We start from the raw sequence: 14,311 nt of genomic DNA on the forward strand, positions 1-14,311 counted from the left end.
GCACATTTTTGGCGGGGGTGTGGGGGGGGAACGGACCAGTGATTGATCTCAGGGGCACTTGACTACTGAGCCATATCCTCAGCCCTAATTTGTATTCTATTTAGAGACAGGTCTCACTGAGATGCTTAGTGTTGCACTTTTGCTGAGGCTGGCTTTGAACCTGTGATCCTCCCGCCTCAGCCTCCTGAGTCACTGTGCCACAGTGCCCGGCTTATTGCACTTTTTATAAAGCACAAGAGTTATCTTTTAGGAAACAGTGATCAATCTCCTTTAAATACTAAATGTTTAACACATGGACTTCGTCTTCTAAAGCAGTAAGTACATTATAACTCCTTACTTAAAATGGCTTGTTCATATTTCCATGGCTACTCAAATCTAACCATAGCTGGTTAAGCAGATGTACTGCATTTAACAAAACATTGCACAGATAAGTCAAGAATGCCTTTGGTACTCCCTAATACTAAATGGTTGGATATTTCTTTGATAATTCAGTATACTTTCATATTTTAAATTCATTGGCTGCTAGAAATAAGTATATTCTTGCCATTTATATATTTATTTCCATCAAGTAAGTAAGTGATTTTCAAAAACTCCCACTCATATACACATAAACAATGTAAAGGTAATTTTAACATGAAAAATGTAATTTGTTACTAGATTACCCTTCAATCCATGGCATTTGTTTTATATTCCCAGCATAAAAGAAAAGCACACTTAAGGCAAATATAAATGACAAATAACAAATAGTCTGAAAATACAAAATACTCTATCTAACACTTCTCATATTTTCACATGAAGTTTTTCTTAATACCCAAAGACCTAAGTTCTATTGCACACGATAAATAGCGATTCAGGGATTACAAATAAAAACAAAAATATTTAGTACAAAGAATTGCCCCAGACTTTTTAGCAAGCTTTACAAAAGGAGGCCATCAGAAAAAGTGCTCATCAAAGTCCAAAAATATTTTATTAGACCAGATTTTCATTAACTTAACAACATAATATAGGTCAACTTGCTCATTAATAATTTATTATGAGCATTGGAATCTGGGGAAAAAATGAAGTGCAAACACAGTATCACAAACAAGGAGACTTAAACAACAGAAATGTACTCTCCTTTAGGCTCTAGAAGCCAGAAGTTCAAATGCAGGTATACGCAGAGATCTCCAAAGTCTTGAGGGAAGCAGCCCTCCCTTCCTCCTCCTAGGTACGGGTGATGGCAGGCACTTCCTTACCAGGCTCTTGCTTGTAGCTGAGTCCTTCCGAGCTCTGTCTGCCTGTATCTTCACATGACTGTCTTCCTTGTGTGTATCCATTGTCTCTTTTTACTCTTTTGAGAGGATAGTAGTGATATTGGATTAAGGGCCCACCCTACTCCAGTATGACCTCATGTTAACTGAATCAATTTCATCTGCAATCTTCCTATTTTCAAATCACGTTCTCAGATTCCAGGAAGGACAGTGAGTTTTGGTATATACGATTCAACCTAGTACACTGAGCCAAGTTTATCATCTTTTACAATTCTTATTCTTAGGAGAAAGCTTTCAAATTGATAACTATGTCATTTAGAAGATTTTTGCTTCTAGTTTTAAATGCAATGAGTCTATTCTAAAATTTATTGAAATCTTAAATATTGAGAAGGTACTTTATTCAATACTGTCTGATCTGTGTGTAAAATTGTTGATGTAAATGGATAGAGCTATTTACTGTAATTGTCTTTATAAGTTTGATAAAACAGAAATACAATTTGGGCAAAAGGATGGATGGAGTGTTAATGAGGTTAATCAGTGTGCTGATGGGAATAGTCACTGAGGTAGAAGAACCTTAAAGTAGTAAGCCCTTAAAGTCAACTGGTAGAGAAGTCTCATTTCATTAAAATTTTATTAGTGGCTTATTGAGATTAAGAAACTCAGGTGTATGTCAAGGTAACCATCATTAATCACTCATTTAATAAATATTTTTCCTATTTTTATTGGTGCCTATAGTTATAAATAAAGTTTGAATTCATTGTTACATATTTATATGTGTACACAATATGACAATACAATTTGGTCAGTTTCATTGTCCAGTATTGACACTTTCCCTCCTGTCCTCCCTCCTCCTGGTCCCTTTCCTTTACTACACTGATCTCCTTTCAATTCTTCAATTTTCATGAGATCCCTCTCTCCACCTTTATTGAATACCAAGTATGTATGTGTGTGTATGTGTGTGTGTGTGTGTGTGTGTGTGTGTGTGTGTGTGTATACATATATATATATAACTCTTTGTAGGGACTATGCAGTAAAGAGAGAAAAATGAGACTTACAGGGAACAGTCAAAGCAAAGACCCTGAAGGAGGGTATGTGAGGTCAGCTAGGAGGCCAGTGTAGGTGGGAAATATTGAGAGACAGAGGAAATAGTGAAAGGGGTCAGACAAGTAATTGGAGGCCCAGACCAACTAGAGTTTTCTAGGTAGGAAAGATGTTGCCTTTACTCTGAACCAAATGGGGAATCATTGCATGATATTAAGATGAGTGATGCGATCTTATTCACATTTGAAAAGGGTACCTTTTATTCTTCTTCTTGAGTTACTAAAGAAGAGCAAGAGGATAGAAGGTGGGAGAGATGTAGGATATTTCAGTAATCCCAGTGAGATATAATGGTGAATTGAATGAAATTCATAGTCATGGTGGAGACAGTGAATGGGCAATCAGATTCTGGATATATTTTGAAGGCTGTGCTCATGTGCATTTCACATACTGAATTTCAGTGGTGAGGAGAAAACAGAATTTAGGATAACGATAAAAATATTGGCTTAAGTAATTGAAGGGATGAATTTGGTATTAATGGAAGTGGAAAGACTTTAGAGGGAGCATTTGTGAGGAGATTTTTAACTTTGGAAATATGGAGATATTCTAAAGGGAAGTATCAAATTTGCAACTGAATTTAACAGTTGAAATTCAGAAAAGAGGACTAGGCAGGGATTAAAAACAGAACCTAACAAAACAAAAACCAGAAATCAACTAAAATAAACTGTTTTTCCTATAAAAAGGGCATTTGAATCATTGGGAGTTGGAAGATAGCTGTATTATTGTCCAGTGACTGATGTAACAAATTATCACAGATTGGACTGCTAGAATAGCAGAAAATAATTCTCCCACATTTCTGGGGACTGGATGTCTTAAATTGGCTTCACTGGACTGCATCAAGTTGTTGTCAGGTCTGCTCTCCCTAGGAGCCTCTATTAGAGAAAGCTCTTCTTGTTCCTTTTTGCTTCAGGTATCTGATGGTGTCCTTGACTGTGCCTTATTTACTCCAGAATCTGCCTCCAGTATTCCCATTGTTTCTTTCTGTTCTAGGTATCGCCTCCCTCTGCCTCTCATACGTGGATCCATGTGGTTGCATTTAGGGCCCATTAGGATAATTGAGCATAATCTTTCCATCTCAATATATTTAACTCACATCTTCAAAGACATTTTTTCCAAATTAGGAATTAGGATTTGATATCTTTTGGGGTCGTATTTCAGTTTACTTCAACAACAAAATGAAAGAATGAAAATATATGAGGAGAAAGTATTGAATACTTATTGCCTCTTCTATTGTTAACAGCTTTATAGAAGTTTAATGTATAATAAATAAACTGTTCACATATTAAGTGTACAGTTTGATGAGTTTTTACATATGTAGCCACCCATAAAACAATAACTACCATTAAGGTAATAAACATTTGCATCATCTCAAAATATTTTGTTGACCCCCTTATAGTCTATCTCTCATCCCTTATTCAATTTAAACTGTGATTTGCTTTATATAACTATAGTACTTTGAATTTCCAGAATTTTTCATAATGGAATTATGGAACATATACTACATTTTTAAGGAGAACCATGGTTTGGTTGTGTCCCTTCTAAAATTCAGTTGTTTCCAATGTCATACTAAGACATTGGGCCATTAAGAGGTAATTAGTAAAAAAAAAAAAAAGAAAATGGAGGCACTTATGAAACAGGCTTTCTGTAGCACTTTGTGCACTTATCCTTCTCCTTTCTACTAAGGGAGGACACAGCACAAAAACATGCATAAGAGGCCAGCTTTGTTCTTGCATTTTCCAGCTTCCAGATATGTGAGAAATAAAAATTTTACTCATTATAAATTACTCACTCTTGGGTATATATATATATTTTTAATAGCAGCACAAAAAGAACCAAGACACCAGCTCAAAAGTGTTGCCTCTTTCATATACTATGTTTGTTTTCAGTTTTGTCCTTCTTATGGTCTGCATCAGTGTTTCAATTCCTATGAATTGCTAAGTAATATTTCGTTGTATACTTATAATACAGTATTCTTATAATTCACTGCTTCATGGTGCCATGGTTTGAATGTGTCCCCCCAAAGTTCATATATTGAAAACTTAATCCCCAAAGCAACTGTGTTGAAAGGTGAAACCTTAAAGAAGTGAGGAGGTCAAGAGAGTCCTATGGATGATTACTGCATTTTCATGACAATGGGCTAGCTGTCTGGGGAGTAGTGTCCTGATAAGATACATAGATGAGTTCAAGCCCCTCTTCTCTCTCATGTATACTCTATTGCTCATCTACCCTCTTTCATGGAATAACACAGGAAGAAGACCTTCAAGAGATATGGGCCCTTCAACCTTGGACTCTCCACCCTCCAAAACTGTAAGAAATAATTCTGTTCTTTATAAGTCACACAGTCTCAGTCTGTTAGAACAGCAAAAACTGGATTAAGGAAGGTGAATATTTAGTTTATTTCAGCATTTGGGTATTAGAAATAAAAATGCTATGACTATTTATATAGCAGGCTTCCAATAAATATGAACTTTTAATTCTCTTGAGTAAATGACTGGGAGTGAAAGGGATGGTCATGTGATAACTTTTATTTTTAATAAAGTTTTGTTTTGAAATAATTTTATATTTTCAGAAATGTTTAAAAAAAGTAAAGAAAGTCCCTGAATACTCAGAATCCAGGTTCTCTATTGTTCAGTTATACTACTGCTATATTTATCATAATAAATAAATCTCATTATGTTATTTCTTAAAGTAATTTAATATATTTTCTTAATTATTACTGAATATTATTATTCTCTTCCAAAATCCCATCCAGGTTGCCACATTACACTTAACTTGTCATGTCTCGATTGACTTTTCTTATTTGAGAATTTTAGGTGTATTGAACAGATGTTTTCTTTTGTGGATTTTACACGTTTTTTTAATCATAGAAACATAAGTAAGTACTTTTTTCTATTTTCTCTCAGAGTTTTAATAACTTTATAACTTGTTTAAACACTATGTTAGATAATATATGTAAAGGTTAGAGAATTTTTAAAAATTTACATTGTTTACCCAATATTTTCTTTTCCTTGTATTATTGTCTTCTTGACTTTGTGGAAAATCATTTGACTGGATATATCGAATGTATTTTTTTGGACACTGGATTTCATTCTTTTACATTAAATGCCTAGTTTTATACAAATAAAAGTCACTCATGAGTATTATACTTTTTTCAGTTTTTAAATTTGTTCTATTAGTTATTCATGACAGTAGAATGCATTTTGACACATTATACATAAATGAAGTTTAACTTCTTATTGTTCTGGTTGTACAGGATGTAGAATCACACCAGTCACGTAATCATATATGTACACAGGGTTATATGACTGATTCATTCTACTGCTCTTCCTACCTTTGTACCCCTCCCCTCCCATATTGTCTTGATTCAGATATTATAGATCCTCCAACTGACTTGCTTCTTCAAAATTAAAACAATTTTTATTTTTTTTTACATTGACTTCATATGTAATAAGTTCACTTGTTATTTCTAGTAACTATTTGTAAATTCATTAGGGTTTTCTACTAGGAAAACTATTCTTTTAGAATTAGAGGCCAATTTTCTATATATATTATGCATTTGTTTCTTCTTCATACCTTAGTACACTAATATGAGCTCTCATGCAATTTTTAAGTGAGTATTTTGAAAATTTTAAATAATGAATGTTTTTCTTGCTTCTGGTATTAGAGTAAGGAATCAAGCTTTTACATATTGTGTACCATGTTGGTTGTAATCTACTAGTCCACAGCCTTCATCAAATTTCATTCATTGTCTGTTTTCTGATTGTTCTTACTGTGAATGAATACCAAGTATTTTTTTGTACCAGGGATTGAACCCAGGGGTGCTTAACCACTGAGTCACATCCCCAGCCTTTTATGTATTTTATTTAGGGACAGGGTCTCACTGAGTTGCTTAGGGCCTTGTTAATTTGCTGAGACTGGCTTTGAACTTGGATCCTCCTGCCTCAGCCTTCTAAGCAGCAAATTATAGGTGTGTGCCACCATGCCAGGCTTGAACAAATTTTTACAAAATAATTTTTTGTATCTATTAGATTTAACAAATATTTTTATTTTTTGTGAATATGACAAAATTATATTTTTTTCAACTATGAAATAAAACATTGCAATCAGATAACTTCAATTGGTTATACTGTATTATTCTATAATTTTTGAACTCAAGTTATTATTTTATAAAAATGTCTATATTCATGTTCACAAGAGATATTTGTAGTTTTCTTTAATATGTTTCTGGTTTTGTTATGGCATTATTCATAGAATTAGGTGGGAAAGCTTCTTTTGATTCCATTGTCATGAAAATTTGTGTTAAATAGGTATTAAATGTTACTTAGATATTTGGAAGAATTCAGAGATGGGCCTGTCTCACTATGGAATTTTCTTTGGGGGAAGGATTTTAAAGCACAACTGCTTCTCCCTTTTTTAAATTAAGTTAAATTTATTTGCATTGAAAAAAAAATGGTAGTGTGTGTCTTTTAAGAAATCTGCTCAATTTAAACGCATTGGCATAAACTTGTTCTTATTGCTTTCTAGTCATGTTTTTCAATATCTACTCTTCAATTTCTAGCACTAGTAGTTTATGTTTCACCTTTTTCCTCTTATATTTGGATAGAAATTTATTAATATTTATTGAGCCTTTCAAAGGATAAACTTATAATTTTATTAATTTCTCCAGTGATTTTCTGTGTATATTTCCATGATTTCTCTACTTAATTGTTGCTTTTTTTTTTCCTTTTGAGTTTAATTTGCTCCTTTATTTCCAAGGCAATACCAGAGCTGGGAACAATCACCAGAAAGGACAGATGGGGCACTCCATAATCTCAACAAAGTAATAAGTGTTGGTATTCTAACCAGCATAGTGGAAAGTTCTAAAAAGGATGTTAAATATTAAGTGCATCTAGAAAGATAATTGCCTTAGTGAGCTGGAATTAATCCTGGATTACAGAAAGCTCATCTAATAATACTTTAAAAGCAAGCATTGAAAAAAATCAAATTACCTTCAAGTAACAAAATACCCCAGAACAAACTGTGGAAGTGTTTAAAGGAATGCAAAAACGCTAACAGGCCACAATGTAAAATTCATATCGCCTGGCACCCATACAAAATTATAGACATTCAGAGAAGGAACAAAATATGACACATGGGGCTGGGGATGTGGCTCAAGCAGTAACACGCTCGCCTGGCATGCGTGGGGTGCTGGGTTCAATCTTCAGCACCACACACACACACAAAAATAAATAAAATAAAATAAAGATATTGTGTCCACCAAAAACTGAAAAATAAATATTAAAAAAATTCTCTCTCTCTCTTTAAAAAAAATATGACACATGCTAGGAAAGAAATAAATCACACTAATTGACCCAGAAATAATTTAGAATAAGTAGATATGGAAGCTAAATATATGTCAATAATACACACTTTTTTCCAAAATGAGGAAATGTTGAGTGTGACAGATAAAAAGATGCAAATCAAACTTCTAGAGATGATCAACTCTGGTTGTGAAAAGAGCAGCTGAGACTCTAGAGAGACACAGGGAGAGGTTAGTGAACTGCACATATCAAGAGACTATAAAAAATGAAACAGAAAAAAAGGAATATAGGAACAGTGTATTCATGAGTAATGACATAAAGCAGTTTAATATACATGTAATTAGAATCACAGAAAAGCAGTGAGGAGACTGTGAAGGACAGGAAAATATTGAAAGAAATAATGTTCAAAATTCCTTCAAACTTGATAAAAATTATAAACCCACAAATTTAAGAAGCTCAACACACTACAAACTCAAAAATCATGAAGAAAAAACACAATGATATACATTATATTATATTGTTTAAACAGCTATTAAAGTGACAAGTTAAAAGTAGTCAGAGAAAAAAAGACACATTGTGAACAGTGGAACCAGAATAAAAATGACAATCCTTTTCTTATTATAATCTATGCAAGCCAGGAGAAAAATATTTAAAATATATGGAGAAAAGTCTGTCATTTTAGAATACTATGCTTAGCAAAGATATCATTCCAAAAAAGAATGGAAAAAGAAAGAAAAACAACTTTTCATGCATATAAATGCTGAGACAAGTCATCATCAATAGCACTGTGATAGGAATTATTAAAAGTTTTTCAGGTATAAGGAAATGATATTAACTGAAAACTGAGATTTACACAAAAGAAAAAGAAAAACCAAACTGTCAGTAAAGATGTGAAGAATATTAAAACATATTTTAAAAAAATTTTATAACACTTTGTAAATTAATTGCTTGGGTGAAGCCTGGATATGAAGAAATGGTTACTGCTCTGTGGCACTTGCTTATTAATTAGGGATGTCATCCTGAAGTTTTTTATCCAGCTTATAGAAATCGAATATCAATCAAAGAAAAGATAAAGGAAAATAATAGCAATGTATTGTATTTATTCACACATGTAGAAGAAAACAGATGAGAGCCATAGTGTAAAAAAATGAAAACATTTCATTGTAATAGTCTTATACTCTGTTTTATATTACTTGAAGTATATTATAGTATGTTAAAGTTGCATATTGTAAATTAACCACTAAAACTGTAATACAATATTATTCTAATGTAATCAAATGAATATAATTATTCAGATAATCTCAAAGGAGTCAGAAAAATATGAAAATAAGACAGCAATGAGAAAATATTAAAAATATACAAATAAATATCAAGATGTTAAATTTAAGCCTTATAATACAAATGATCACACCTCAAACATTAGGCAGACAATAGATGGTAGTAGAGAAGAAATATCCAAACATATGCCATCTACAACATGCAAAACATAAAGATACAGGTAGTTTAAAAATAAAATGAATAGAAGAGATGTTATATATAAATATATGGGAAAAAAACCCTGCAGCCTGGTGACCTGATTAAGAGAAAGTTAGTATGACTCTAGGTCTTACTTTACTCGTGCCCCCCTGTTAAGGATCCTTTTTTTTTTTTTCAATTTACTTCTCCGATATATAAAAATTGTGTTTTTTTACATATTTTGATTGGTTTATTATTAAGAACTAAAGGTAAATATGTTTTCTTACTATTGTGTGAACATAAATGGGAATTCAGAATGTGTTGGTTCTATCCAGATTTCTTCCTATTTGCTTCATATTTCTTATGAGTAAGCCCCATGCCTCTTCCTCCAGCAGATTTCCACATATGTTTCCTCAGACTATTGTTCCTGACTGGTACTTCAGATATTCAGAAACGTCTACTGCATATGATCTCATAATGACCCCATGTTAAGTCTTTTCAGTTTTGTAAATCTCTGCTCCCCACTTTCACAATGCTGTGGAAACAATTTGACTTTCTAGACTTCACTAACATAATCCATTTTTCTGGAATCATTTCCTTCTAACACTAGCTCATGGACCTAGTCATCTTATGTTAGTTTTTGATTCTTCCAAATTGTCTTCTTCCTAACCAAAGTTGTACAGGGTTTATGTTACCAGAATATAAATTCACTTTCCTATTCAGGAAAATAATTTTCCATCAAGCTACCTAGTTTCTTTGGTGTTCATCATTTAGATATTATATATTATGAATTTTAGCATTTTGCAATATATAATTACCATGTTTGGACATAGACCTAACTATAATTAGGATTTAACTTATGAACAGATGATAAAGGTAGCTTGATTTTCTGCCTACTGAAATTTTTTTGTGCCCCAATTTTTTCCTCTAACATAGAACTTGACACTGGAACTGTTTCTTTTATACTTTAATTTGAAAGATATACCTTTCTGTCTTAAAGAGTATTTTCTTACATTCTGTCTAGTGCCCAGGGAATAGCTTGCAAGAGATGCTGAAACCATAAGACTATCATCTATCACTTGGGTGAGAATTAGGTTTAGCCTTACTTTCAGGTAGTTACTTAATATTATGAGTAAAAAAAGGAATAAGGGGGTGTTCGGGAATGAACAAAGGGAAAAGAGAAGTCTAGACGGGAAGGTGAATAGGGATAAAGATAAACCACCAGTTTATTATTTTATGTGGGGTTGGGCTTCAGTCTAACACAGGACATCTGCAGTTAGTGTGATTGTACGTAGCCAGGTGACTGGAAAAGGCACACTGTCATTAAAGGAGCCACTGCAAATACTACACAAAAAATGTAACTTATCTACCTAGTCATTTATATACATCACTACCCCTTTCTTGAGGAAGAATAAGCAAGTGTGTTCTAAAAACAAGAATAGCTTTGAAAGATGTGATCTATCTTGGAAGAGCTTCTTCCTAATTTATTTATTTATTTATTTATTTTTAAAGAGAGAGAGAGACAGAGAGAGGAAGAGAGAGAGAGAATTTTATTATTTATTTTTTAGTTTTCGGTGGACACAACATCGTTGTTGGTATGTGGTGCTGAGGATCGAACCCGGGCTGCACACATGCCAGGCGAGCACGCTACCGCTTGAGCCACATCCCCAGCCCTTTCCTAATTTATATTTTAGTAGTGGCTTATTATTTTAATTGATGATTTCAGTTCTTTAAAAATGGATGGAAATAAGGAAGTTTTTCTCTAAAGAAATAACCTGAAACTTTTTGTCTTACTTGCTCAAGGATCTTCAAATAAGAATTGAGACACCTGCCTAGGGAAGGTAAATTGGTCTTACCTAATTTCTTATTCCTGAAAGGTGTTGAGGAAGGAAGGAGAATAAAAACAATAGCAGAATCCACCTGCTCTAAATGGCAGTCTTATTTTAGCAGCAGAACCAGACTTCCTGGGCAGGGCTGTTGAGGAAAGCATATGCTTACTTTAATCTGTTCCTGTCCAAGCAACTCATATTTCTTGAGGACACATGTAGGTGTTAAAGCCACAAAGTTGAATGTCTACTTTCCTTTGCAACAAAGTTTGCAACATTGTGGCTAAGTGTTTTATCTGTTGCTGATAGGTAGTTTTCAGAACTCTAAGGAGACCAGAAAGAGTAAGATAAGAGATGAAATAGAAGAAAAAATCACAAGAGGAAAATATTTTATTCAGATACAGAAGTTCTGTGTTTTCCCTGGAAGATTTCTTTCCCTAAAATCTCATAAGTTACGACTATAGATGTTTGGAACGTACTCATTGGCTTGGGTTTCTCTTTTTCTGTCTTAAACATTTCTCTTTGTAAGACTCTAAGCTTGAGGTTAAAATACTTATAAAACAGTTGGTAAATGCTGCTATTAAATTGAAGAAAACAAAAGGAATCTAAATCCAAAATGACTTCAAATCACTCTCTTTATGTATTCCCTGTTCTAAATTCAAACTCAACTCAGTCCCAGGGTTGTGCATCTAAGCTTCTGTATGACTCTTCTGGGCTTTCATTTACTTGTTAGTAAAACGTGATATTGCTTTTTGGTCATAACACTAAAGTCATTTTCCTCTGTTGTGCTATCTTTTACCTGTCAGAATTCTCAGCTCAGCAACAAAATTCTTGGGGGATCTTCTACTGTTGATAATTGAAAATTGAAAAACCTTCCAGAATCCTGACACAGGACCCCCATGTGCTAGATTTTCTTTCCAGAAGCGTTGGATGTATTGTAAGTTCAGAAACAGAGAGTGCCCTTGAAAACACTATTTTAGTGAAATAAATGTAATTGCTAAAGTAGCTCAAAGAGTAAGCTCAGTTCTTACCATTAAAACAATAAGACAAAAACACCCACATGAATTTCATGTTTATTTTCTTTGTGATTTATTTAGGATAGGAGTAAATTGACATAGAGGCAATATAAAGATGCTTGTAGTGATTCTTCTCTATTGAAACAATAGTTACTATTAAGTTAACTTCATTTCAGAGCCTACCAATTAACAAATATGAGAAATGCAAATGAAACAAAACCCTCAAACACATTCTCTTACACAATCTGTGATATACATTATATGAAAATAATTTTACTTTTAATATATGGTGCTCAAATGAGAGCATATTTAAGCCTTTTAGTATAACAATGATAAATACTGATAATATTGAGAATTTTACTGTACAAATAACACATAATATGTGATAATTTGTACTACATTTTATATCCATTATCATATTTGACCTCTATGTCAGGACTGCCAAAAAGGAAAGTCAAATATTAGTAACTGGTATGATATCTTCATGATCTTATTCATTAATTCTATCTATTGTTATACTTTATTATTTTTACATTATTAATGCATTTCATGGACTTCTTGCTTGCTGAACTAACAGGAAGCCATGGGCAAAGTTTGCTTTCCTTTACCTGCATACTGAATGGGGAGGACTAAAAGGACCTGAAGGTAGATAGTACAGGAGTCCAGGTCCCTACATAACACCAAAGAAAAGAGCTTCTGTTCCTTCAGATTCCTGCATCCTAAATTTGGGTTGTTTGTTATAAAAGTCTGTATTTCTAATGTATTACTTGTACCACATTTGCATATCTTTAAAGATCACACCTGTAATATTTCTGTATTGCTTCCTTTGGGAAACTTGTTCCTTGTCTATGTAGCCATAATTGAAGCTAATTTGTCAGACACAACTGGGGTCATATGTTCCTGCATTTTAGATGTAATTTCTATGAAAAACTGTTTTGCCTTAATGTTGAAGGCATTTGCCTGCAAAATAAATGAGAAAACACAATTAACCAAGTTTATCAATGTTGACATTGTTTGGAATCTCAAATTCCTGAAATATTTCTTGCAAATCTAAAATTTGAACAGAATGATTTGGCTCATTCAGATAAAGTTTAGTGCTTCTAATCTTGAAATAGTATGTAGAAATAGGCAACCTGATTTTAGTAAACCATAAAGTTTAGAAATAATCACAGAATATTTTATAGACATAACATTTTAGACTTAAAGTGAATTTCATTCACATTTCCATAGCCTTTTCCATATGAAGTAAATAAAAAGGGAAGTAAAATCTCTCTATATGGTAGCATTTTCACTTTTAATACAAAAACAAGGGGGGGATTTTATTTAGTTAGTGGATCAGAGAAAAGTATTATTTTCATTTATCTAATGTGCAACATTGTTAATTAATCATGTTTGGCAATTTCCCAACATGATATGTCATCCTTATTTTAATGTTTATTTTCCAAAGGAGGTGAGAACTGTGAGGGTAGAAAAACTTTCTACCAGATCGACATTTTGGATAGTTCTGAAATTAGGAAAGATTATGTTATGCCGATGAGTGTGTTTCTTCTTCCTTAATTTTATATATAATCAGTTTAAAAAGTAGATGCTGAAATAATTTCTTATCAATATATTCCCAGGAACATATAGATGAAAATATCATACAAATAAAATTCTCCATATGTTATACCTTCAAGGAGGCATAATAATAATTGATAGCAACTATATTGAATGGTTCTTTCTAAGCAAATTAAAAAACGATTTTCAGGCTGTAGGTATAGTTCAGTGCTAGAGTACTGTGTAGCATGCCTTAGCATCTGGGTTTGATCCCAGCAATGAAGAAAAAAAAAAGAAGAGAAAAGAAAAAAAAATCATGTAAAAGTTGAATTTAAAATATTTTAGATAATTATGGGAATATATACTTATGGACTTTATTATGAAAAGCTTAAATATTAAATTTACTACTCAGACTTATGCAATAAACTATTTTCTATTTTTAATTTTTATTGTAATATCCTTTAAACCCATTACCTCAATTCATATTCACCATGTAATATGACTTTAAATAATTGCCTTATTTTATATAATTAAAATAGATGATATATAATTTAATTATTTAAAGTAGAATAAATATATTTGTGTAATACAAAATTATAATTACAAACACTAGTTTTATTAAAAGTTAAGTTCTCATAGACAACTGAAAATCTATTTTAATATGTTTAGGAATTTGAGTGTAATATTTTTTTTGATGATTAGTGATTTTTGAACACATTTTCATATAACTCTTGGCCATTTTTGTTGTTGTTGCTGCTGAGTTGCAGAAGTTCCTTATATATTTTGGACATTTACCCTTTATCTGATGACTTGTAAATATTTTCTCCCAT

This window comes from Ictidomys tridecemlineatus, chromosome 8 (assembly GCF_052094955.1).
Source record: "Ictidomys tridecemlineatus isolate mIctTri1 chromosome 8, mIctTri1.hap1, whole genome shotgun sequence".
Lineage (NCBI taxonomy): Eukaryota > Metazoa > Chordata > Mammalia > Rodentia > Sciuridae > Ictidomys > Ictidomys tridecemlineatus.